The 27,345-nt window shown below is 46.8% G+C and overlaps 1 long non-coding RNA gene across 2 annotated transcripts in view; it reads right to left on the minus strand.

Moving 5' to 3' along the window:
- Positions 292-27,345, minus strand: part of LOC110260214 — a 143,167-nt gene continuing 116,113 nt past the window's right edge. For both annotated transcript variants that reach the window (XR_002343062.1, XR_002343063.1), the window contains exons 2-3: positions 1,975-2,639; positions 292-1,520 (exon numbers count right to left, since the gene is read on the minus strand). This is a non-coding gene — a long non-coding RNA (uncharacterized LOC110260214). The remainder of the gene's footprint in view (positions 1,521-1,974; positions 2,640-27,345) is intronic.

Raw genomic sequence — 27,345 nt, forward strand, 5'->3', positions numbered from 1 at the left:
GGTCTGTCCCAAGGCCACATCGCCAGCGGCCTGAACAAACCGAATGCTCTTCCTTTTCCTCTCCTTTGTAGGTTTGATCAGTTCGATTTCAGTAGATGGCTTTGGGGAAAGATGCAACTCAATACACCAAAACAGTTAACAGGAGTTCCCTTTGTGGCTCAGCGGGTTAAGAACCCAACATAGTGTCTGTGAGGATGGGGTTCAGTCTGGTGTGGCTGTGGCGCAGGTCAGCAGCTGCAGCTCCAATGGGACCCCTAGCCTAGCAACTTCTATACGCCGCAGGTACGGCCCTAAGAAGCAAAAACAAACGTTGGGAGCGGTCGTCCCTGCCTTCAAGGAAGCAAAAAATCTTTGTTTTCGACACCGTTTTACCCAGAATGTCTCCTCCATCCTCATGACACCTCTGAAGGCCGGTGAGGCAATCCTTCCATCACCCAGACCCAGACGGATCTCCGCTGCTTCCGAATCCGTGGGCCAGAGTTTATGTGACACTAACTATCCAGACGGATTTACTGTATGGTTGCCTAAAGACAGTTTCAATTTATAGTCCCACGTCTAGGAACTCCTTGGGTGCGTCCCCGGCCAGCTGTGACATTCCGGAAACACATGGAGACTAACCTCAGTGGCTGGAAGAGTAGTGTCTCTGGTTCACCATGGGCACACAAGACAACATGTGACAAACATACGAGTGAATAAAATATAAGGGAATAAGTGGAACCAACCTCTCCCAGTTATTTCAAAAAAATAAATCACCAAATCTTAGCAAGCGATGTGTATCCAGTCCAGTGATTATCAAACCTGAAATCTGAAACGCACTGCTAAGAAAAATGGGACAAGGGAAGCCAAACTTTGATACCGAAGGCTTTCACTTGAGATAGTTAATACAAAAGCAAATGCTGGGCAAATTATAAGAAGATATTGGCCCTGAATTATTCATATACACGGCTGAGGAATCACTTTCAGCTTTTCATCAACCTTCATCTAAATAAAAACACAGAATTTGAAAATTCTCACAGAACACCCAACAACTCCAAAAATATGTTTCCCAATCCCAGCAGGTTCATGAAACACAGAGGATGAAACACTTGGCTACCAGCTCCCTTGGCTTCCAGAGGAAGAGACCCTAAAAGTGAATGACTTTCCCAGAGTCATTTAATGGCAGAGCAAATTCTAGAGGGCAGGTGTTAGGGCTCCTGGCACAGTGCTCTTTTCCAACAAACCGAATGACCAGCAATTTGCCCAACAGTTGGTTAATGCAGTGTTGTCTGTGGCATCAAGTTAAGTGGCACAGATGATATATCTGGAGGGTAAACCAATAAACACAACCCCATTATCACCGGCTCCTGCCTGGCTGGCCCCTGGTCCCTGGCTCCAACATGGTCATTGGCAAAACCTGATACAGAGGAAAGAGAACCAGCGCTTACCCACCAGGATGCGTGGAATCACTGCTGAAAATCATTATGCGTTTCAAGCGCAGGGACTGCGGAGTTTCAGGTCCCCCGAGGCACTGTAGTTTTTCTCTGTTTGTGAGGCAAAAAGGAAGAGTAAGCAAAATTAGTACATTATTTCATAGCCAATACACTTGGAACCATTGTGCTGATCAATGGAGGCTGAAATACAGTTTAGCCTCCGCTTCTATTGCATTTTCAGGATGTGAATGATGCATAATGACATGGATTTAAGCTCAGAACAACAAAATTCAGGGCAGAGATTAACCGGGCAAATGTTTTGTTTTTTGACAGAAAGAAAAGGCAGATAATTTGACACCCAGGTTTCAATGAGAGGAAGGCAAACAAGGAGAGAAGACTGAAGATCCCAGCATGTTTTTCCTTCTGATATTTTTGCACGACCATAGCTAAAAGCAATAGGTTAATTATCAAAGTCAGCCTCTATTTTTGCATTACGTGTAAGAACAGAATGTTGTTTGGGGCCATAAATTATTAACTAGGAGGGGAAAAGTACCCACATACTCACCCCTTTCTGTTGGTATTTGCCATATTCAGAGATGGCATTGTATACAAACTTGCTGTGTTCCGTCTTTTGCTAAAAGATGTCAGGCTGAGCTACAGTGGCAAAGCCTGTTGGTTCTCAAACTGGCCCTCGTGCCTGGAGGGTAAGGAAAGAAGGAAGAAAGAGGCAGCCACTCCGGACGGGTAGATGACAGGCCGTGTAAGTAGAGAGCTCCCAGAGAGGCTTGTCTCCTGCTTCAAGATGGGTGGACCTCTGCTTCCACCCAGCACAGTCTCCAAAAGTTGACAGAGAGGCCTGAACGGGTTCAGTCGCATACATCATACTCTCTCAAGGCTGCATCCTCAAAAGCAGCTGCCACTGTGGAACGGTGGGCAGAGCAGACAATTCAAAGACATTCCAAGGGGGGGGGGGCAGGGGCCTCCAGTTGCCTTGGTTCAGGTTGAAGGTCAACCGGCTGTCATGTCCTCTCGATGACCTCCTCCAGCAAAGCCACAGGACCTGAAGCCCAGCACTGCAGTTTCTCAGGCCAGCTCTGCCAAGTGGCATCCCCTTGGGCACATCCGGTGGGACAGGATGATCTCAGGTCACTTCCCCACATCCATCCATCCATCTCTCCTTTCACGCATCCCTCTGCAAAGTTTTTATGGCGCCAGACACAGTGTGGAAGACTGGGAAAAAACAAAAGTCAACAGTCAGGGCCCCTCCTTGCTTTCTGAGAACTTACCAACTAGGGGAGGAACAGACACACAAGTTGACAGTGACCACATGGTGTGATCGGCATGACCCAGACCAGAGTGACGGTCACCCCCGGGGCTCTGCAGTCAGACTGAATTCAAACCCCAAGAACGTACTCCCTAGACGCTGTGCCCCGAGGCCCGTCACTTGGCCTCGCTGAGCCTGTGGTCCCCAACCATCACATGCTGATGGTCCCACTACATTCTCAGGGCTTTTGTGGGGATGGATGAAAGGATACAGGTGGAGTTTATCCCAGATCCTGGGAGTCAATGGAGTGACGTATCCTGTTTTATCATCATCATCGGCATTGTTATCATCGTCATTAGCAGCGGCAGCGGCAGAGGAAGTAGGAGGTGACAGAGGACGCAGCCCTTAGGTGCACCCGAGGGAGTCAAGGGAACTTAACCGAGGAGGCTAATTCACAGACATTGAGGGATTTCAGCAGTTGTACAGACGGGAACACAGCAAAGCAAGAAGAAAGAGCAGCCCCGACTATGCGATTATTATCATGTATAACAGACACTGCAACTAAGGGTCAGAGAGTTTGTGGGTTTGGTTTCCTTGTCTTGTTTTGTTTTGTTATTGCCAAAGATCACTCAGAAAATCAGTTGTGGGAGTTCCCTTCATGGCGCAGTGGTTAACGAATCCGACTAGGAACCATGAGGTTGCGGGTTCAATCCCTGGCCTTGCTCAGTGGGTTAAAGATCTGGTATTGCTGGGAGGTGTGGTATTGCTGGGAGGTGTGGTGTAGGTCGCAGACGTGGCTCAGATCCCACATTGCTGTGGCTTTGGCGTGGGCCAGTGGCTACAGCTCTGATTAGACCCCTAGCCTCAGAATCTCCATACACTGCAGGAGAGGCCCTAGAAAAAGATAAAAAGACAAAAAAAAAAAAAAAAAGGAAAGAAAGAAAGAAAATCAGTTGTGGACACAAAACAGCAAATCATCCTCTGTTGTTGAAAAGTAAAGTGAAAACAAAGGTGGGGGAGGGCCCCATCTCCGGGCCTTACGTTCCCTCTCTCTCTCTTTTTTTATGGGCACACCCACGACATATGTAAGTTTCTGGGCCAAGGATTGAATCTGAGCCTGAGCTGTGCCTACACCACAGCTGCAGCTACACCGCATCCTTAACACACTCTGCCGGGCTGGGATTCAAACCCGCAGTCAGATTCAGTGCCCCAGTGGGAATTCCCCTAACTTTCTTAAAGAATTAGAGTCTGTAGATATTTAGGAAATGCTGCTTTTTGAGCAGCAGAGCGACCATGAATGTAGCCTCTCTTTGCTCTCCTAGACTCATCTTCTACTGTTACCCTCAGCATCTAGCAGGTGACTGCCTTCTAGCCAAAGGGGGTGAATCTGGCAGTTGCCAACAGGTAAGAAATGGTGTTTGTGGTTATAGGGGCCCAACTATAAGCCTCTTCCCTAAGGAGTGTTTAATGCCCCAAACCTAGGATATGAAATTATCTCCATCAAAGTTAAATATGAATGGTAGGACCTAGAGATACATTATTCAGGGATCTCTGTATATAAGATACATATATGTGACAATACACAAACACACACACACGGAATTTACGGCAGGAATCTGAATTTATGCCATTGCAGGTGCTGGCTATGCTATTGTTTAGCACCTGATTTGGAAACTTGAGTTCAGCAGAGACCAGACAGTCAGGGCGAGACGGCAGACGTGCAATGAGTGAGCTGGCAGATCGAGGGGCTGTAAGTGTCCAGAGAAATGACACCCTTCCTCACAGAGCACAGGGCACACCTGGCCCATCGGAGCAGCTGGAGGAAGAGGTGGGACAACGGAACAGCCCCAGGTCCTGCCACGGCCCCACAGCACCAAGAGGAGCCGGCAGGTAAGTGACACGGCCCCCTCTGCATCCTCCAGTAGCTCCCTGTCTGTCCAGGACCGTCCAGGTTTTCACTCTGAAAGACAAGGGAAGACCTCGGTCCAGAGTAAACTGAGCTGGTCAATCTCCCTGCCTCCTGATGCTGCCCAAGAATCTGTCTGTGGAGCACCTTCACCTGAAACATACCAGCAAGAGGATTCTGGACAATGTGGTGCAAGAGGCCCCAGATGACTCACTACAAAGCCACCAGAGTAGCTCACCAGGGGTCATCTTTCCTCTCTTCAGATACACTTTTTATTAAAATCACCATGGAAACAATTTTCCTAATAGACAGCATAATAATAGTCAAGGATATACACATAAGTACCATCAAACAACTGGAGTAGCCATGAACTCTGTCCCTTACTCGATTTCAATCCCTACCTAACCAGAGTTTTGGCTGCCTTCCTCCCTGCAGGGAGTGTCTGGGATTTCCTCACCGCCCGTGCTCTTAGATGGAGGTGCTCTAAAAGCTCACTGGTGGTCACCGACAGATCTGAGCGGCCTGGACCCCTCGTGGACGTTCTTCCTGCCGCCCCCGCCACGGAGCCCTGCCACTGGACGTGCTGCCTCGCGTGGATCCTCCCGTCCATCACGGAGGCAGGCCAAGCTCTGGGCCTAGTCACGCACCCCCGATTCCCCCGCCTGACCACCTTCAGTGGGGTGCGGGAGGGGAGGGACCTTCCTCTCCTGGGTCACAGCCCACACGACCGAGGCACGATCACCTTGTCACTGTCACCGACCACTGCTACTTATTCCCAGGAGGAAGGGAGGAGAACGGAGCCAGAACTGCTGCAGACACGTGGAAAGGACAACCAGCGAAGGGTGATGGAACATTCTGGTCTAATGACAACGGAGAGAGCAGCAGAGACAGGAAGGGCTGCCACCTAGGCCTGGGGGCCAGGGTGAGCAACAGCTCTGGGACTTAGTGGTGCGGTAGCTGCCCCACACAGACCCCTAGGTGCTGTAACCTCAACCAAGTGCGGCCCAGGTATGTAAACACCCCCAATTTCTATCCCCACTCCAGCACCCCATCTCCCGCCGCTGCTTCCCGCTGGCTGGATTCAACCTAAGATGGGAGGGCAAAGAAGTGAGGCTGAAGCGTCCTTTAGGGGTTAACTTCCCAGGACACAAAGCTGGGAGGAGCTAAAGGAGAAAATCCAGCAGGCACTTCCTGCCCTCTGTGCAAAGCAACCGTTCCGCATCTCCAATAAGTAAAGGATTATCGGGGCGGCAAAGTTATTAATCCAGTTGATAAAGCCCACTCCCAAATCCTTCATAGTCCAATTAACATGGTCACATCTTTGGAAAGCCCTATAATTCCACCATATGTTCAGATCAATATGCCCTTAAAGGGTTCATGGATTTATCTCCTCTGTTTTTTTCTCAAAAACAAAAAGGCAAGTATGGCAGAACAAAGGAAAGGAGGCTGCAGTCCCTCATATCAGCACTCAGACTCTACACTTCAGGATAATACGGACAAGGAAATCATGTAAAAAGACATTACTAATAATTAGCTTAATTGAGCCCCTTAAGCCTAAGAGAGGCAGATGAAGCAGCAGTCACGGAGCCAAGAGGGGGAAGAGCATGTGTGTGACACCCCTGTCACTGAGGAGCCTGTGACCTTGGGCCAGTCACTTTACGGCTTGTAGAAATAATCACCTTCTTTTGTGTGTTGTTGTGAATTACAAACAAGAAACTATATACATACAAACATATATATACACACACACATATATATACACACACATATATATACACGTGTATATATATATACACATATACACACACACACACACACACACATATATATACACGTACATATATATACACATATACGTGTATATATATATCAGTGCCCTGTAGATACTGTAAAGTCTCTATGAGGATCTATGGATGGCTGGTGGGCAAGAGACCTTCTTGCGACTGATTGGCAGGTTTGGGGAAGTCTGGAACTTGTGTCCCGGAAATGCTTGGGAGGGAGAAAAGGTCATGATGAAAATTATCTTGCAGCATTTCTTTACAAATGATGGGGAGTGTGCATACATCATCATCTCAACTTCATAATAACAGCATCACGCCTTAAGAGCTTGTCTTCTCATGGTGCCTCCCTGTTCTTTCTTCCCATTTGATGGATTAGACAATCCAAGCACAGGCTGTTAAGGGAAGTCAGGATGCACGCAGATGGCTGAGGTCCTGGATAAACCCATGATATGAGGTCCGCCCAGAGAGATCAGCATGAAAACGGATCCACTCTAGAAGCCAACACAACCCTGCTATCTTCCAGGTGGAGGAACTGACTCAAAACCTACCTCTGCTCCTGCCCACCTGACCTGATGGTTAGGAGAGTTTTAATGAAATTACACAGAGGCACATGCAGCTCAGTTCTGGGCACATGCAGGCGACAACCTTCAATGTCATCTGAATCTGAACTCATCTCCACGTAAAGATTCCCAGGATCTTTCCCAGATACCCTGGGCTGAGGATCCTTGAACATGGTCTGCATTTTACACTTATTTCCAAAGACAGTCCTGGCTCTCGCCCTCCTGTTCATGAGGGGATGCTTATCATATGCTCTCATCAGCAAGGACAGACTTTGTTCATTTGTGGTTGTGTTGATGCTAAAAACACTGAATGAGGAATTTCCCATGTATCAATCACCTGCTATGTGCCAGGGATGGTGCTAAGTGCTATATAATCACTATCTCATTTAATTTACACAAACTTGATGTGTGTGTTGTCATGTCCATTTAAAATATGTGAACACCGGGTCTTAGAGATGAGGGGAACCCTAGGTCACACATTCATCCATCCTCTGAGCACCTGCACTGTGTCAGCGCCATGTCCTGCAGGGAAGCGGGACCTGTCCCCATGGAGCTCACATTTCAGCAGTTTACACACTTGCCCAAATGCACACTGGACGGCGGTAGAACGAGGACTAAAGTTTAGTTCTCTCTGGTTCCAAATTCTGTGCTCCTAACCTCTGCGCCTTACGGCTAATTGTTCTCAGTGACGACACAGCACAACCAGAGGGTCTTTCCCTTCGTATCTCCACACACATATTCACCCAGGACACAGAAAAAAATCCAGAGTGACACGTGGAAGTTACAATTATGCCGAATGACTGCAGGAATCAGAAATGGTCCCTTGTCCGAAAAATAGCTGAGAGATTCTGAAAAGAGGATTTCTCTTCACTGACCTTCCTTGTGTAGCTTTTTTTGACTTTGGGATGAGCCGAGAGACCCTAGCTTTGTACTTTAGCCTGTATTATTTGTTTGTGTGTTTGCTGTTTATAAATTCTCTTCCTCTTCCCAGTCACTGGGAGGCAGCAGGATGTTGCAAAAGACCATCGCCCTGGTCTTCAAGAGCCTGTGTTCAATCCCGGCTGTGATGAAGCGATGGCGACGAGGAGGAGGAGGAGGTGGAAGGGGATGCTAACATTTATGACCCTCATCAAGTGTGACCTCGCCAAAGAGACCTCCTCCAACCAGCCTATCCAGGTAGGTTTCCGCTCTCTTACTCCCTATCCTACCTTATTTATTGATACAGTTATTAGCACTAACATTAGATCCTGCATATATCTCCTTTTCTCATTTATTTATGTCCATCTCCTACTGCAATGCGAGCTCCATGGAGCCAATGGCTTTGTCTGTCCTCCTTGTCCTCCCAGCACCTCGCCTAATATCTGGTACTCATTACATGTTTAATTTATATTTTTTGAGAACTAACCATCTACCAGGCATTGTGATACATGTCATGAGGGCATTATCTTAAGAGAGCGTAACAACCCTATAATAAAGATACCTGTTCTTGTATCATTTTAAAACTTAAGAAATTGAAGTCTAGGGAATTTAAGTAACTTGTTCAAGGTTGCATAGTTCCTGAAGGAGCCAGGATTCCAACTTGAGCATTTGACCACCATAGCGATTCTCAATTTTTGAAGGTCAGACTTCATCTATACGTGGTATGAAAAGCTTGTGCACATTTTTCAACTCTGACACTATGGAAATAGATCAAGTGACCCAGTTCAAATGAGCTAAACCCGGAAAGAGAAGCAGCACCTACTCCCCTCAGACTCTTTCATCTTAGTTGATGGCAACACCATCTTGCCAGTTGCTCAAGCCAAATCCTTGGAGACATCCATGAGCTCTTTCTCTCCCAGTCCTCAGAGAAGACATCAAGAAATCCAATTGGTTCTACTTTCAAAATTCATTCAAAATCCAGCCACTTTCTCCACACCTCACCTTCAACCACCCCAACTGAGTCCTGGGGGTTAGGACTTAAGCGTGTGAAGAACTATCGACCATAGCTATAGGATAACTAAAGGGTAAGCAGAGAGTATGCAGGGCGAGGTACCAACGGCTACAGGCTATTACCCAGAGTGGTAAGTTTCAGGATTGCCTAAAGGATGGGGCCAGTTCCAGAAGAATATGATCCACTGTCCTGTCTTCAGCAGTCAGAAGTGGACATATTTAGCTTGAGAGCTCATTCACAGCAGGATGTGCTGTCTGGTGGAAGGGTCAGGGTAGCAGATTTAATGGAGGCGAGCTACTGTTTCTAGAAACTTAGCCATCTCAGAAAACTGACTTTCCAGGGTGGAAGACAGCCAGGTCTGCATGTGGATACCACTCTGGAGGGTACCCAGTTTGAGAGAATGTTTTAGCACATGAACTTGGCAGGTCAAAACAACAACACTTAAGCATCCCCACAATTAATCACTTTGGATGGAAAGCTGGTGACCTAAATGTCGGTGTGTCTGTATCTTAACTCCCATCTGCAGTAGCTACATTAGGGGAACTTTACAACCCTCAGAAATTCTCTTCCCAAGAGGGTCCTGTTGCAGAGCAGATGTTTGCAAATCACTTAGCCTGTCGGTGATGAATTAGTTTTTAATGGCATTCTCATGTACTTGTTATAAATCATTAAGTGTCCAACGGACTGTCTCCTAGCTTCACAGACTTGGTCTGCTGGGGTTCCTAAGGAGCAGAAATGCACAGGGATGGGAACGAGGCAGCCTCACCCCGTGGAAAGCGGGACTCCTCTATCCCGTCCCCCTCGCCCTTGACATCTGTCTGCAGGCCTTTGCTCACCTGTTCACCTGGCCCCCTCCCTCGCCCCCCACCCACCAACGGTCTCTGCCCGTGTCTACCCTGCATGCTGCCTCCGTCCTCCCCAAGCTCCCGCACGAGCCGCTGTTATTCTTATCTCTTCCCTCCCTCCACACTTTTCCCCACTTCTCTTTCCACCACCCCAATCTTTCCTCGGCATTAGAAATAAAACCTGTTTTCTTTCGATAAGCCGAGAGAGAGAGTCACATGCTGACACAGTATGATTTTTAACACCAGTAGCAAATTCACGGTCAGCTCTTCCTGGAAATGCAGGAAATTAGAGGTGGGGTGGGGAAGGGAGAGAGAGCAAGAAGAAACCTGAAAAAGAGAAAAAGAGCTCCGAGAAGGATGGAGAGCTTGTCTGTGTATTAACTGTGCAGGAGACAGGGCACATGCCAGGAAAACTCACAATACAGGTCTCCACGGGAGAACTCTCCGTCCTCTGGAAGGAACATACGTGGTTTCTGGAGTCACGTGAATAACAGGTGGAACCATGGGCATGCCATGTCCTCACCATGTGCCTATGAGGAGAATTTGGGACATCTGGCGTCTAAGATACTGTAAACAAGACTGTAGCAAAAAGCGTGCGTTTCAGTAATCCAGTTTCTTGGGATAGACAATAATGGAAGCTAATATGAAGATAAATGTATGTATAGGTATGACTGGGTCACTATGCTGTACAGCAGAAGTTGACTCAACACTATAAATCATCTATATCCCAATAAAAAATAAATTTAAAAAAGGAAATAGGAATTCCCATTGTGGCTCAGTGGTAATGAACCCGACTAGTATCCATGAGGATGAGGGCTCAATCCCTGGCCTCTCTCAGTGGGTTATGGATCCACCGTGGGCTGTGGTGTAGGTCACAGATGTGGCTCAGAGCCTGCGTTGCTGTGGCTGGGGTGTAGGCAGTAAGCTGCAGCTTGGTTTTGACCCCTGGCCTGGGAACTTCCAAAAGTCACAGGTGCAGCCCTAAAAAGACAAAAGAGAGAGAGAGAGAGAGAAAAAAAAAGAAAAAAAGAAAGAAAGAGCGAGAGAAAGAAAGGAGTTTCCTTTCTCATTTTAGCATCTACTTGCAAGTTAGGAAAGAGAGGAAGATTAGAGAGAAGATAAGTCAAATCCAAATACTGTTAGAAGCAGGCATTCGTCGATGGCGCATTTATCGAGCACGGCCACGTGTTCGCCTTGATCCTGGATTCAACACGAGTTCTATGTATTCAGCCCTAACCGCACGGAAACTGAAAAAGAGATAAAGCTTTATTGTGTCACCGTCAAGTTAACCACATGTTAACCCAAGGCTATTACTCTTGAAAAAAGCGCTCGGCCCTTCCTTCACCGAGGAGATGAAGACGGACGCTTGAGAGACTCAGCCTTCCACCCGCTCCCAGGCAAGTGTTTCTGCTCAACACCCTGTCTCTTCCGCCTCTTTGTCACCAAAGCCTATTGGGATTATTCCCGCCTGCACCTCGATGCCAGTCTGGGTATTTCTGATTCGTGCACCTGCCATGTCAATCCCTCCCTCACCTGAATCTGGACTTTCTCATTAGGACTCTTCTCCTCAGCTTTACGAAGTGACTTATCATGAAGGTAAAACTAGATAATACATTTATAAAGCCTGACAGATGATTTGCAAAGTGCACAGTGATACTCCAGTGACATCCGTTTCCTTTCCACCCCTGTGAACCTGGGCCTGGCAGCACCTCTCCATCGGCTTTAAAACCAAACGAGAGACCCATACCTTGATTCAAGTGTTTATTAGGTTACTGCAATATCAAGCAATACACTGTTGAAATCAGAGTGAATGGAACAGAGAGCAAATGCTATAGAATTGCAGAGAAAAACACAACTTAGCAAAGAAAGACTTTAGAACTGGGGTGACAAACATACAGATTGCAGTGGAAGGAAAGCATACATAAAGCTTAAAGGCTTTATATATTCCAAATAAAACATAGCTTCCTTTAAAACCACAGTAGAGGGAGTTCCCATTGTGACTCAGCAGGTTAAGAACCCAACTAGTATCCATGAGGATTTGGGTTCGATCCCTGGCCTCACTCAGTGGGTTAAGGATCCAGCGTTGCCATAAGGAGCAGTGTAGGTCTCAGACATGGCTTGGATCTGGCGTGACTGTGGCTGTGTCTGTGGTATAGGCTGTCAGCTGCAGCTCCTATTCGACCACTAGTCTGGGAACTTCCACATGCCACAGGTGCAGCCCTAAAAATAAAATAAATAAAATAAAATAAAACCAGAGTAGAAAGATTTTCATTTTAATCAGTCTCCACTCATTTTTTTTTGGTACAATAATATGGTGAACCTTCTCTGCAGATAAAAATGACTAATGCCTGTTGAGCATCTTGAAACGATGCCATATGCGTTACATATTTGCCCAGCCCTGGAAGGTAGCAGTTTGATCCTTCACAAATGTGAAATGAAGAAACTAAGAGCTAATTTCTTGCCCAAGACACACAACTGAAAAAGCATAATGCTGGCCCTACAGAGATGCCAGACTTCAAGATCTTTTGACTCTGCCACCCAGGTATTTTAATATTTAAATAAATACAACATGCATATCCACGTATGCATCTATATATACTGTACACACATAAACAAGATGTATACATACACACACATCTACATGTGTATCTGTATGTTGCTCAGGACAAAGACTGGCACATAGGAAGCACTGCCCACCAGATATTTGCAGTTCTCCCTCCTTTGGGCACATGGAGGTGTTGCATTTCCCACAGGGGTGACCACATGACAGGCTTTGGTCAATGAAATGTGCGTGAAATTGACAGGGCCGTTTCGGATGAAAGCTTTGATAGTCAGGACCCCCTCCAGGGTGCTTGCTCTCCTTATGCCACTGACAACAAAAACAAGCCAGACAGTGGCTGCTCCATCTGCCGGGTACGAGAGAGATGGCAGCAGGACGGAGTCGGAATCCCTAGAGATCTCTGTGTGGACAAGCAGTCTGCGTGGGGAACAGCCCTGCGCTATCTGATGTGCTGAGACATCAGGGCCATTGGCTGCTGCCCTGTAGCCTAGCCTCACCTGGTCGATGTTCCTGCTCCCTCTGGTGTGACCAGCAGTAGTTGTGATCCTAGGAGTGTCACTATTATCATTGCACTATGCTGTCCCCCTCGTGTTTGAGAGGAAACCGCAGAAATGCCCAGTGCAAGCCCGCAGCTGTGCACATAGCGGGGTTCATTACAGAGACCATGCAGTGTGATTCAAATCGCCTTCACCATATCCCATTCGCAGACCCCAAGGGGCCTCAGGTCAAGCCCCGGAGGAGAAGAGAGAAGGGAGTCGGCAAGGCCAAGACTATTTCATCACACTCATTAACGTCGAGGTAAAAGTTGGGTTTATAGCATTATAAAACGCAAAAGTACTCCCTTGCTGAACTCCTTAAAGACAGGCCTGGATGGCATTCTTGGTTTATTTCTCTGGGGAATTAACTGCTTGGATTCCTTCAAAGTTTAATTAAATTGTCACATCGCACATAAAATAGCAAATAAAACAGGCTTTTCCTATGTCCTGGTGTTAATTTTATGTCATCAAAATTGTTTAGCTTGTTAGCTGCCTCACTCCGGCCACCCCAGTTACCCATTAAGGGTTCTTGCGTGTGCTTCGTCCCCATTTAAACACCAACTCTGGCTGCACTCTTGCTAAACTTTTCATGTCCTTTTCATGTCCTACAACTACTAATTTTTAATAGGTTTTTGGTCATTTAAGCTTCAGGCCGTGCAGTTGTTGATAGCAGAAAAAAATCTGAAAAGTTTGACTCAAAGTACCAACAAGCCCAAGCATCCGGGAAAAGGGGCTTGACAGATCATCAGCTCCAACCTGCCTGTCATGTCAATGAAGAAACGGAGGCTCAGCATGGTGACCTGAGATGCCGTGTCCCATGGGGAATGAAGAGCAAGGACGGGGCTGTAATGGGGGCAAGCAGATGCTAAGGGCAATGCTTTCTGAGTCTCTACAGCTGCCATTTTGCACAATAACCTCTTCTCCATTCGGTGACATCTTCTGACAATGGTCTCATCATCTTTTAGGTAGGCAGGCTATTGATGCCATAAGATTGTTTTTCTTTCTCTTTTTTTTCTTTTTAGGGCTGAGGCATTGGAAGTCCCCAGGTGAGGGGTCAAATCGGAGCTGTAGCCGCCAGCCTACACCGCAGCCACAGCAACGTGGGATCTGAACCGCGTCTGTGCTCTAGACCACAGCTTGTGGCAACACCAGATCCTTAACCCACTGAGCAAGGCCAGGGATCAAACATGCATCCTCACGGATACCAGTCAGGTTCTTAACTGGATGAGCCACAAGGGCAACTCCTGATGTCATAATCTTTTGATTGGCCTTCCCCGATTCTAGGCGAGGGGGGAACTCTTATCCATCCCCCATCCTTCCTCTTTCGCCCCCTCCCCACAGCTCAGTTTTCATTAGAAGGATGAGGACCTGTTTATTTCACTTCTGGGAGGGAGCAAAGTTGGCTAGAGCACCTCGGTTCATCTGGCCCCACCTACTCCCTAGTCCTCCCGTGGGAAAAGGTGTGACCCACCCACTAATGCACCTTAGAGGCGTGACACACACTGTACTACGTGGGCTAAGAGCAGAGCTCCTGCCCGAAAGCCAATGCAGACCTGGACACTGTCTCGGCCCCTCTGCTCTACGAGACACTGGACAACAGCATGATCTGCATTCCAAGGGCTGGACAAGCATCTTCTTTGCAGATCTGTTCTTACCACGTGTTCTCTGTCTTTGTCAGTGATGGGGAGGAAGGAGGACGCCTCTTTTTTTTTTTTTCTTTTTCTTTTTTAGGACTGAACCCACGGCATATGGAAGTTCCCTAGCTAGGGGTTAAACAGAGCTACAGCTACCGGTCTACACCACAGCCACAGCAAGGCCAGATCCAAGCTGTGTCTGCAACCTGCACTGCAACTCATGGCAATGCCGGATCCTTAACCCACTGAGTGAGGCCAGGGATCAAACCTGCATCCTCACAGATACTAGTCGAGTTTGTTACTGCTGAGCCACAAGAGGAACTCTAAGGAAACCTCATTTTGACTTGGGGTCAAACTGCTTTGATGAGTTTAGGTCCATCAACCCTAAACACGGGGGACACTGGGAAACCATCTCACCCAATAAGTGATATTGCACTTGGACTTCCAAGTTCATTTCTTAAGAGATTAGAAACCAGTGGGAAAGAGAGGTGAGTGGTCAGCATCCACAAAACTTCAACACAAAGTCTTCCTAATTTTTCTTCCCTACTGATACTCAAGATATCTCTGGCTGGTTAAAATCCATCAAAATGTCCCCAAGGCCTATACTTGGCATAATCTTAGAACACAATGGAAGATAGTATGAGAACAAGAAAGTGTATATTTATGACTGAGTCACTACACTGTACAGCAGAAATTGGTACAACACTGTAAACCAACTATACTTAAAAAAAACTGTTTAGAATAATGATAAAAGGCTTTTCTTAAATGGCCCTTCTTTACCTATTTACCAATCTCTCTCATAATTCCCATCTTTTCAGCCGAAATGTCAGTTACACAAAGCCATTGCATGTTCCCTCAGAATACTGCAGTTGTGTGCATCTCAGAACTCTCTCTCTAAAAAAAAAAAAAAAAAGAACTATCCCTGTGCTTGGATTCTGAACTCACACCTTCCCTTCTCCATCTCCGCTTTCACATAATTTGCTGCTTGGCCAATTCCTACCCTTCCTTCCAGGATATGCTACAAGGCTACGTGTCAATGAGAAGACCAGATTCCAAAGGACTTGATTAGCTATGATTTCGGTGAGGTTCAAGGAAACAACGGTCACTTACGAGTGATTTAAAATTCTTTCAGTTTCTGTGTTTCATGAAACCTTCAGTGTTTTTTAATTGTGGTAAGAACATCTCCCCGCTTAACAGGTTTTGAAGTGATCTGTAGAACTTACACATATTGCATAACTGAAATTTTATAAGTACTGAAGAGCAACTCCCCACTTCTGCCTGCCGCAGTCCCTGCCAACCGCCATTCTATGCTTTGCTTCTGGGAGTGTGTCTACTTTGAATACCTCATGCAATCATGCAGTATTTGTTCTTCTGCGACTGGCTGATTTCACCTAGTGCAAGTTCCCCCAGGTTCATCCATATGGTCTCAAATGGCAAGATTTTCTTCTTTTATAAAGCTGAATCGAATATTCCATTGCATGTATTTACCACGTGGTCTTTATCCATTCATCTATAGATGGGGATTTGGGTTGTTTCCATAGCTTGACTATTGCAAATAATGTTACAATAAACACATGAGTGCATATACGTCTTTGAAATGCTGATGTTAATTCTTTTGGATAAAAACCCAGAAATGGGATTGCTGGATCATAAAGTAGTTTTACTTTTAATATTTGCATAAATTTTTAATAATGTTTTTGATAGCAGCTGCACCATTTTGCACTCCCACCTATAATAGTATACAAGGGCTCCAGTTTCTCTGCATCCTTGCCAAGACTTGTTGTCTTTTGATTTTTTTGATAAAAGCCATCCTTATAGGGGTGAGATGATATCTCACTGTGACTCTGATTTGTATTTCTCTAATAATTACTGATGTTACGCATCTTCTCACTTGTATGTCTTCTTGGAGAAATGTCTATTCAAGTCTTTAGCCCATTTCTATTCAGGTTATTCGGGGATTTTCGCTATTGAGTCATAGGAGCTGCTTATATATTTTGGAAATCAACCATATATCAGCTATATTTGCAGCTATTTTATCTTATTCCATAGGTTGCCTTTTCAACCCGTTGATTGTTTCCTTGGCTGAACAGAAGCTTTCAGTTTGCTGTGGTTCTACTTGAGTTTTTCTGCATACGTTTTTGGCATCATATCCATTCAATACATTTTCAAGGCCAATGTCATAAAGCTTTTTCCCTTATGTTTTCTTCTAGAAGTTTTACAGTTTTAGGTCTTACATCTAAGTCTTTAATCCATTTTGAGTTGATTTTTGTGTGACTCCAGTTTTATAGTTTTGCATGTGGATATCCAATTTTCCCAACACTATTTGTTAAAGAAATTGTCCTTTTCCCATTATGTATTCTTGGCACCCTTGCCAAAGACCAGCTGAACATACATGCATGGATTTGTTTCTGAGCGCTCTACTCTGTTCCATTGGTCTGTAGGTCTGTCTTTATGCCAGCCCCATACTGTTTCAATTACTGTAATTTTAGAAAAAAAATAGCACCTCTTTCCCTCCCCTTCTATGTCCTGTAGTCAAATGACACCCCGGACCTGAACTGCTTGGCTTGTCATTTTAATTTAGTCAGTACTCTATTGAGATAGAGAAGGAATATCCTAAATTATAACAAAGTCCTTTTTCATGTCTATTTTTTACCAGAAAATACAATAGCCTGAAAGTCATAAACTCAGGTAAAACAATATAAATTCATTCATTGATTTTATTCAACAAATGTTTATTTATTTATTTATTTTTTGGTCTTTTCTAGGGCCGCACTCATGGCATATGGAGGTTCCCGGGCTAGGGGTCCAATCGGAGCTGTAGCCACCGGCCTACATAACAGCCACAGCAACGCGGGATCCGAGCCATGTCTGCAACCTACACCATAGCTCACGGCAACACTGGATCCTTAACCCACTGAGCAAGGCCAGGGGTCGAACCGCTGAGCCACGATGGGAGCTCCTTATTCAACAAATGTTTAATGAGCACCCACGTTATGTCAAGCCTTCCGATATTCCTTGAGGACTGAGGGGGATTAATATATATGCCTGTGCCTATGAAGTCCACCAATTAGAGGGGACAGAATTTAGATAAATCTAATAGAGTATGATGGAGTGATGGATAAGATTCAAGAGAGCCAAAGAGAAAAGCCAACCTCAGTCTCCTTAGGGTAGGTAGGAAATTCTTCAGAGAGGAACTAAGATTCAGCCTTGGGTTTAAAAAATGAGGAACACTTTGCAAAGGGGAGAGAAGATAATGCAAAATCCAGAATCTGCACATGAGTGAGTAATAGGACATAACACAACAGGGGGAATAGCATCCAAAGGATATTCTACAGTTTGGTGTCCAGAAGATTTTGTTAGCTGTGCAAAGATCCAGTTCTCTCTTAGCCAGTATGAAGCCTTAGCAAAGACCTCTATGAAATGGAAAGCATGGCCTTTTCAACAATCCTTTTCAGAAATTTTCTAAAATGATGGTGCTAGTAAGTAATACTGGAAACAGAGTTCCTGCCATGTGTCAAGCATTCAGCTAGGCACATTCCATGTATTATCTAATTTAATACACAAAACCAATCTGCTGGGTGAATATTATTCAAATAGTTACTTCTTAGAGTTCCTGTTGTGGTTCAGCAGTAACGGACCCGACTACTATCCATGAGGATGCGGGTTCAATCCCTGGCCTCAGTCAGTGGGTTAAGGATCCAGCACTGCCTTGAGCTGTGGTGTAGGTCACAGGAGCAGCTCTGGTCTGGGGTTGCTGTGGCTGTGGTGTAGGCTGGCAGCTGCAGCTCCGATTTGACCCCTACCTGGGAACTTCCATGTTGCAGAAACAAACAAACAAAAAAATAAAATAAAATAAAGCTTTTCAGTTTGAAGAATTCCAAAATATTCTTCAATCCCAACTCCTAGGGTCTTACTAAGCAGAAATAAATATGAGCTTTGAGATCAGACAGATCTGATTTCAACCCTTGGTTCTGCCATCCATCTACTTCACCTGAACCTCAGGATCTTTATCTAGAACCCAGAAACAATGACATGTGTTTAGAAGACAGCAAGGCAACACACAAAGAACCAGTACATCATTCAGCACACGAGAGGCAGTCAATGCATACGAGCTTGCCTAGTTTGGGGTCCTAACTTCTACGTATTGTGACGACCGTCAATACCCTAAAACCAGAGCTCTCTATGCATCTTCGTCCTGTTGAAGTTCTACACAGAGAAGCCATATATCAGAAGAGACCAGCGGCGGCTGCCAGGGACAATACATTTTCAGAATGGCAGCCACATGGAAAGAGACTGACATTTCTGGCACCCAGGTGGCCCATTTCCTCCCAGATGCCTGTCACATCTTTGAGACCTTCTGTCATCCATCAGAACTGCCTGGCCAGCGGATGTCTTCCACGTGTGGCTTCCACCTCTGCTCTTCTTTTGGCAGAAGCCAAGTGAGAAAACAGAACTCAGAACCGTTTTCTTACTGTACAGAAAAAGCAGCTTGGTATTTAATTTGGCAATCCTGCCCAATGAACGTCTCCTGAATCTTAGGATCAAGTTCTGGGAATAAATTGTCATTTCCAACCTTCTGTGTGGAATAGTGTTTCCCACTGAATCCAGGAATATATCTACATAAGTATGAATATCAACATGCAAATGCATGGAAATGAGGCCCCAGCGGGGCTAAATATAGGGTTGCAATAGACAGTGATCGTGTACGTGTGAGCACGTGAACGCTCTGTATGCAAAAGGCATTTAGTTATTGTTCTCTACGTTTATGAAGGATGCTTCGGAGGAAATTGCCTACAAGAGGAGAGATCAGATCTTAATTAAACCCAGGGAAGAACGTCTTGATTGTCTCGGGGGCAGGGAGGCAAGCAGACCTCTAGAAAGGGCTTCTGAGAAGGGTGGCAGCTGGGTCCAGTCCACTTGAGCCAGAACACAGAAAATGTAGATCCTGCTGTTTCGCGTGGGGACCGCTAGCCAATCGCTCGGGACGGACCAGGCGGGAGGATAACATAAGAGAGGACGTCGATGTCAGTATAACTGGGTCACTTTGCTGTACAGCAGAAATGGGCACAACGCTGTCAACCTTCTATACTTTAAAAAAACGTGTAAGGGACCCCTCCTGCACCGTTGGTGGGAATGTAAGCTGGTACAACCACTATGGAGAACAGTATGGAAGCACCTTAGAAATCTATACATAGAACTACCATATGACCCAGCAGTCCCACTCTTGGGCATATATCTGGACAAAACGTTCTTTAAAAAAGACGCATGCACCCGCATGTTCATTGCAGCTCTATTCACAATAGCGAAGACATGGACACAACCCAAATGTCCATCGACAGAGGACTGGATTAGGAAGAGGTGGTATATATACACAATGAAAAACTACTCAGCCATAAGAAAGAACAAAAGATAATGCCATTTGCAGCAACATGGACGGAACTAGAGACACTCATACTGAGTGAAGTAAGTCAGAAAGAGAAAGACAAATACCGTATGATATCACCTATATTTGGAATCTAATATAAGGCACAAATGAACCTTTCCACAGAAAAGAAAATCATGGACTTGGAGAATAGACTTGTGGTTGCCAAGGGGGAGGGGGAGGGAGTGGGGTGGTTGGGGAGCTTGGGGGTTAGTAGATGCAGACTATTGCCTTTGGAATGGATGAGCCATGAGATCCTGATGGGTAGCACTGGGAACTGTGTCCAGTCACTTATGATGGAGCATGAGAATGTGCGAAAATAGAATGTGTACATGTATGTGTAACTGGGTCACCATGCTGTACAGTAGGAAAAAAAAACTGTATTGGGGAAATAACAATAAAAAAAATTAAAAAGAAAAAAAAATGTATAGATGTCAGCAGGCCTGGAGACGTGAAGAATGGATGAGAGGGTGGCTTTGCTTCATGAGTAGTCCACTGGGGGAGGGACCTGAACACTGAGGCATCCCAAGGCCTTTGCCAGCCTATCTGCTGTCCCAGGAAAGTGGGTCTTTACCCCGCAGACCTTCTGTGATCCTCGCTGAGAAGAGCGACCTGGGAAAGGCGAAGAGAGAGCCGTGAGTGGAAGCAAAGGAAGGCAGGGGAGAGTGAGAAGTCTGTGGGCAGAGAGGCCTTTTGAGGAGTTCCCACTGTGGTTCAGCAGATTAAGAACCCAACAAGTATCCATGAGGATGTGGGTTCGATCCCTGGCCTCACTCGGTGAGTTAAGGACCCGGCGTTGCCGTGAGCTATGGTATAGGTCACAGACGTGGCTCGGATCTGTTGTTGCTGTGGCTGTGGTATAGACTGGCAGCTACAGCTCCAATGTGACCCCTAGCCTGGGAACCTCCATATGTCACTGTAGCCCTAAAAAAAGACAAAAAACAAATTCTGCTAGGTTCCAAGACGGGGTGCTCTAGGCGCCTTCTCAGAACTGTGGAATGGAGCCGGAGCGCCCAGGAGAGACGGCTGGGTAACAAGAGGATTCTATTGCTCCTGCTCTCCTTGAGGCACAAGGGACCAGGAAGAGCGAGCACCTGCCCTGGGAAGCAGGCCTGCCTGGGTCTGCTGGCCTCCCACCTGCTCACCCCACGGAAGAAGAACCAGGAAGAGGAACACACGGGCTCCTGCCCTCTCGGCAAAGGAAATTACAGCAAAGGAGACCTTCCCCCTGGCGCAAGGCCACCCAGTGTTTGCCCTGGGCTCTGACCAATCCGATTCATCCTCCTCCACTGCCCAGCACGGTTGCCAGGAAGTGGGTGGGCAGCTGGCAGGAGCAGATGGCTGAGAGCCCACCTCCCCCAGGCTTGGCATCCAGAGGCAGGCAACAGGAGACAATTCTGCCCACAGACATCATAAAACAAAATAACAGAAATAATAGCTAACATTTATTGGAGCAACAAGAGGCATGCACTGGAAAATCGCTAGCATATCCTATCTATTTTGCATCTGTTACGTGTTTTAATCCTTACAAAAACTCCATGAGGTCTGGGTTATTCGTATCAGATGTGTTTGTCAGGTCAGGAAACTTGACACAGGGATGCTCTCTAGTCTGTGATTCAGAGACATACAGAATGTTCTAGAAGCTCACCAAGGTGTGTGTCTGTGTGTATGGGTGGGCAGAGGGTCGTGGGCCCCAATTTAAAGGGGACACAGAAATAGCGTAAGAAGAGTGACCATGGCGTCACTCCTGCTCGCTCGTTTCCCGCACACGATCTGGGAGAGAAGACATTCCGGTCCACCCTGCACACATGTCCGTGTTCTGACCTCCTCTCACGACCTTCCTGCTGCGGCTCTGGTCCAGGGCCTCCTCCTCTCTGTGCGGCTCTGCAGCGGCCCCTGACGGGTGTCCCTGCTTCCCCGCCGGCCCCTCTGCAGCCCGCTCCCCGGACCGCAGGCCGAGGCAGCCCGTTAGGATGGGAGCGGTCCACACCTCCTTGGGGGCAGGACGCGCATGGTTTCCTGTGCCACCCGGAGCAAGCGCAAAATCCTCAGAGCGGCCAGAGCTCGTCCGACACAACCTGACCTCGAGTCTCCTCTCCGACGCTGTCTTCTATTGTTCTGCCGTCCCTTTGCCACATTCCAGAGGGCCTTGTCCCCGGGCTCCCCCCGAGGAGGCCGGGCACACCCCGTCCTCAGCGCCTCTGCGCGGCCTGCCCCACTGCCCGGTGCTCCCGCCCCATACCCCTCAGGCTCACCGCCTGCCAGTCTCTCCTTGGAGGTCAGCTGTCAGCGAGGCTTCCTCTGAACACCCGGCCCAAAGTTCCCGTTCATTCTCCTCCTTAGCACCAAGGACTAGCACTAACCACGCTCCGTCATTTCTAAGGTAATTTTTGCGTGTGTGGGGTTTTTTTGTTTGTTTTTTGGTTTGTTTGTTTGTTTGCTTTTTAGGGCCACACCACGGCATATGGAGGTTCCCAAGCTAGAAGTCAAATCGAAGCTAAGCTGCCGCCACAGCCACAGCAACACAGGATCCAAGCCCCATCTGTGACCTACACCACAGCTCACGGCAACACCAGATCCTTAACCCACTGAGGGAAGCCAGGGATTGAACCCAAAATGCCATGGTTCCTAGTGGGATTCTTTTCCACTGCACCATGACGGGAACTCCCTGTGTTTAATGTTTTAAATTTATTTATTTACTTTTGGTTTTTTTAGGGCCGTGCCTGCTACATGTGTAAGTTCCCAGGCTAGAGGTGGAATCAGAGTTGTAGCTGCTGGCCTACAGCACAGCCACAGCAACACCAGATCCTTTAACTCACTGAGCAAAGCCAGGGATCGAACCTGCACCTTCATGGATACTAGTCAGGTTCTTAACCTGCTGAGCCACAACAGGAACTCCCTGACTTGTTGTTGTTTTAACATCTTTGAGATCAACTGAAGGTGAGTCTTGGCTTGGGTTCCCATGAGGAGCAGGGTGGTGCTTGAGGCACTGAATGCCGACGCTCAAAGCCCCGAGCCATTAACTCCTCCACATTCAGGGGAACGTCTGCAATCTAATCTGAGCAGCCTTTCGGAGCATCCTAAAAATCACCACAGTGCCCTAGGACGCAGGCCTCTGACCGAGGCAGCTGTGACCCACCTCGGCTGCACAGAAATCAGGTGGCAGCTGGGACCGCAAGTGTCAACCACAGCACATCAGTTTCTTTGACGCGACCTCTTTCTTAGTGACCCATAAACAGTATGCAGATTACAATCAATAATGTCTTCGACGTGGTGAAAGATGGTAGTTTTCTTATTATTTATTGTGCATCTGTGCCACTGGAAGCCACGCTCCATGAGAGCACCCAGTGCTCCAAGATGGGTGAAAGAAGGGCCAGCTGCCCTTTCTGGATGCACCTGGCACAGTCGGGTTTAAGAAATTACTGTTGAATGAACAACAACTGAATTAATAACTTCTACAAGCAAATGCAACAAAATGAACTATCCAGAGGACTCCTCTCCTGAAATGCCAACCACAGAAAAGTCTAAAATCATTTAGCAGCCATGCAGCAGTTACTCTGTGACCAGAGGAGGTCTCGTTGATACAGTTTGTGACGCTGGTTTCTAGGGAAGTTTCAACCCCCCTCACTGAAGAGCTGCCAGAGAAGGAGTCTGAGACATGGCTTGAAGCCAAGGATGCTATTTAGGCACCAGCTGGGGAGTGGGCGTGGCTGGGTGGGTGGGGCTGGGACGGGAGGAGGGACTTTGGTACAAGGGACATGACTTAAGTGAAGGCTCTTCTGTGTGTGGTAAGGTCTGCCTTCCGGGAAGTCTTCTGTTCCTTTAAGGATTTTGTTTGTTTGTTTGTTTTTTGTTGTTTGTTTTTGTTTTTCTCTGTTTCCACACTGGGATCTGCTGCAGCTTAAGGGGCCAGAAAAAGAAGGACCCGCACGCATCCCTCGCGATGCTCAGCAGGAAGTAGCCCAGGGGCAGCAAGCAGCCCTTCTACAGGGCTTTCTGTCGGCTAAGGGAGAAACGCTCTCTTCCCCTTGAGATCTGAGGTGGACCACATGCAATTTTCAGGGATGCCTTTGAACCCAATCCAGCTCTGAGCACTGTCATTCCCTACAGAAAAAAAAATCATTTTCTGTTTTTTTGCAGGAAGTCCCGCCTACCTGTTTCTCATATGATACTTTTTGTCAGCTGGCAGCTGCGGGGAGAGGCAGGAGTTTGACACTGTTTGAACATATTGCTCCACACTTCCAGGAAACTAAACAAACTCAGCATGCACAAAGGGCTGGACCAGTGAAGGGGGTCCCGAAGCACCCCCCCCACATCTAGATCTCTGCCTCTAGAGTCTGTTGCGGTGCCCCTGCAAATAATGGCTATGCCATAAAGTTGCAAGAAAGAGAGGAGAGGAAAAGTTTCATAATAATCAATAAATCAACCCTCACTGGTATTTTTGCCTGAATCTTTTCTTTCTGCTGTTTTATGTGGAAAAATTAACACACAAAACATGAATCTGTTTAACACTGGACAACTCACGTTCCCTTCTGGGTTTCCATTTTCCCATCTATAAAAAAAAATAGGGCATGATCTATATTACTCCTAATATCCTATTTCTTTTCTTTTTTTTCAGGTCCACACCCATAGCATATGGAAGTTCCCAAGACTAGGGGTTAAACCCGAGCTAGCTGTCAGCCTACACCACAGCTACAGCAAAGCCAGATCCAAGAGCTGCATCTGCAGCCTACATCACAGCTCACGGCAACCTTGGATCCTTAACCCAAAGAGCAGGGCCAGGGATTGAACTCACATCCTTATGGATACCAGTTGGGTCCGTTACTGCTGAGCCATGATGGGAACTCCTATTCTTATTTTTTTAGTGGATCTGTGTGGTTCAATTTGCTAGATTTCTGACCCCTGGTTGTTCTCTCCAGTAACAAAACTCAACAGGCCTATGTCCCTTCATCTATGACCCACTAGGAAACATTATCATGTATCCCAGCGTGAGGAGGGATGGGAATCGGAAGAAGGGAAAACTCTCCAAAAACCCTGTTTTGCCCTCTGGCTGACCTTTTACACCCCTCCCCAAATGTTTATATTTTCAAAATGTAAATGAGGAGTGAGCGTCATGGCTCAGCAGGTTACGAACCCAACTAGTGTCCATGAGGATGGGGGTTCGATCCCTGGCCTCACTCAGTGGGTTAAGGATTCAGTGTTGCCATGAGCTGTGGGGTAGGTCACAGACGTGGCTCAGATCTGACGTGGCTGTGGCTGCGGCTGTGGTATAGGCTGGTAGCTTCAGCTGCGATTAGACCCCTAGCCTGGGAACTTCCATGTGCTGCAGGTGCAGCCCTGAAAAGCCAAAAATAGAAGAAAAAAACACAAATGAAACATTGGAATTTTCCTTAGGGTACTGGCTCTTTGACCAGTTCTATAACCTCAGACCACTCTGAAAGTCGCCGTGCTGACTGGTGGTATCCATGAGGCAGAGAGAAGCCGGGTGGTGGAATGGTTCACAGCAGCCTCCCTACCGCCTTCCTCCTGTGCAGGCTCGGTCTCCTTGTCTGCTGCGGAGGCTCCTCCAAGTCTCCCTGGACCCACGACTTAAAACCACAGCTCTAATTTGCATTAAAGGCCCCGTGCCCTCCAACCTCTACTTAACTTTGTCAGCCTTGCCTCACAGGACTGCCCCCAGGCTCCAGCCAATGCCCTTTCTGAGAACAAACACACGAAAGAAGGTTGTGTTCTGCAGCTGACCCGAGGTCAGCGATTTAGGGGACAGGAGAATAACCTCAATGCCGGAAGATGAGGCTGAGCGAGTATTAATCACTAGCCAACAACACTGCTCTTGGGCAAGAAAGTTACACGAAGAGAACAACACATCACCCTGGAAATGTGATATGAGATGTGATATTTCATAAACTAAGTAGCCACTCTGTGCGGAACACACTGAAATTAACTATGTGAAGGCCACACAAACAGGTGAAACAGGTTAAGCAGAGGACCTAAGATACAAACCCAGGTATCCAGGGATGATTCCAATAGCCTTGCTGTTTTCCCTGCAGGGCATAATGTCTGGAAATCCCAATTTCAAGTAGGGTCCATGTGGAGCAGACGGAGCAGTGGTAGACCAGAGAACCACCACAGAGCTTTCAAGGACTCCCCCTGCATCTGAAAAGGTAGCACCATCGTTCTGCTCCTCACTGGCTTTTCTCAAGACATATTTTTTTTTTCCTTTTAACAGATAAGCATGTCCAGACAAGCCTAGAGTGATCATTGATTTGTTCCAATCAGCAGATCATTTTTGTTTGTTTTTGCCTTTGGTATAACATAACAGCTGTGACCTAATAGATTCCATATGTATCCATTAGGAATGCTTTCGTCTGCAGGTGATAGGAAATTCAACGTCGAATGGCTCTAAGCAATAAAGACATTAAATTATCTCATGGAACCAGAAGACCAGAGCTTTTGTTCTGGGACTTAACTGGGTTAGCAAAGACTCAGACTCTCTCTAACCTTCCTGGTCAGCTCTCCTCAAGGCCCGGACCTTTATTTTTTTTGCTTTATTGCCTTAGGGGCACAAGAAAACTTTCACAACTCCAGAATTAATGTCCTTGCAACGCTATTTCTCTCGGCAAAAAGTGAGGAACTGCTAAATGCTTTCTCTCTTAAGGCTCTGGCTTTTTATTGGGAAATGAAGCCCTTAGCAGATGCCCTCATAAGTCTTACTGGGCAGAATTGGGTTATACAGGGGACCAAACACTGGCAGAGCAAATGAGATTTCTACAGTAGCCTTAGAGCCATGAAGACTGATTCTCAAGGGGCTAAGGTGGGGCTTCCTTTCCTAAAAATGACTGCCCAAATCCCGCCAGTTGGGCTGAGAGTAGAACTCGGGTCTCTTGAGTCCTGGAAGCAATGACCAGAGCATCAGCTCCAGTAATCCCAGTCTGACCATAAATACTATTGAGCAAAGCAACTCTGATGGCAGCTTTCATTACGCACTCAAATTTTTGAGGCCCATCTTTCAATGTACAAATAGGAGTAAAGTGTTCACCTTAATGTGCTTTCCAAAGAAAAACACTATCAACACATCCTTGTTCCAGGTGAAGGAAAAACAATGGTTTGGAACTAGGCTCTCAGCATCAGTGCCATTTCATGGGAGCCTCCCTCACATTTCAAACCAGGCCAGCCACACCCAAATGCAAGCTGTCCTTTCCAAACAGATCCAAGCAGAGGATCAACAGAAGGACACCTGAAGAGCCTGAATCTGAAGTTCCGACTGGGTCAAGGCCAGGCTCTGCCACGTACAACCTCTCTGAACTGCAGTGGTTTTGCATAAAGACAGGGAGCTCCTTAGGGCAGAGGCTGTGTGATGATCACTCAGAGCTTTAGTCTATACCAAATGCCTAGTGTATACAGTTGGTGGTCAATAGATGCCATCCATCCACTCATCAGTGTTAGGTCCTATCTAGGTGGCCCAGATATAAGAGTGAATAAGACAGATATACCCCAT

The sequence above is a fragment of the Sus scrofa genome, chromosome 4 (assembly GCF_000003025.6).
Source record: "Sus scrofa isolate TJ Tabasco breed Duroc chromosome 4, Sscrofa11.1, whole genome shotgun sequence".
Classification (NCBI taxonomy): Eukaryota; Metazoa; Chordata; class Mammalia; order Artiodactyla; family Suidae; genus Sus; species Sus scrofa.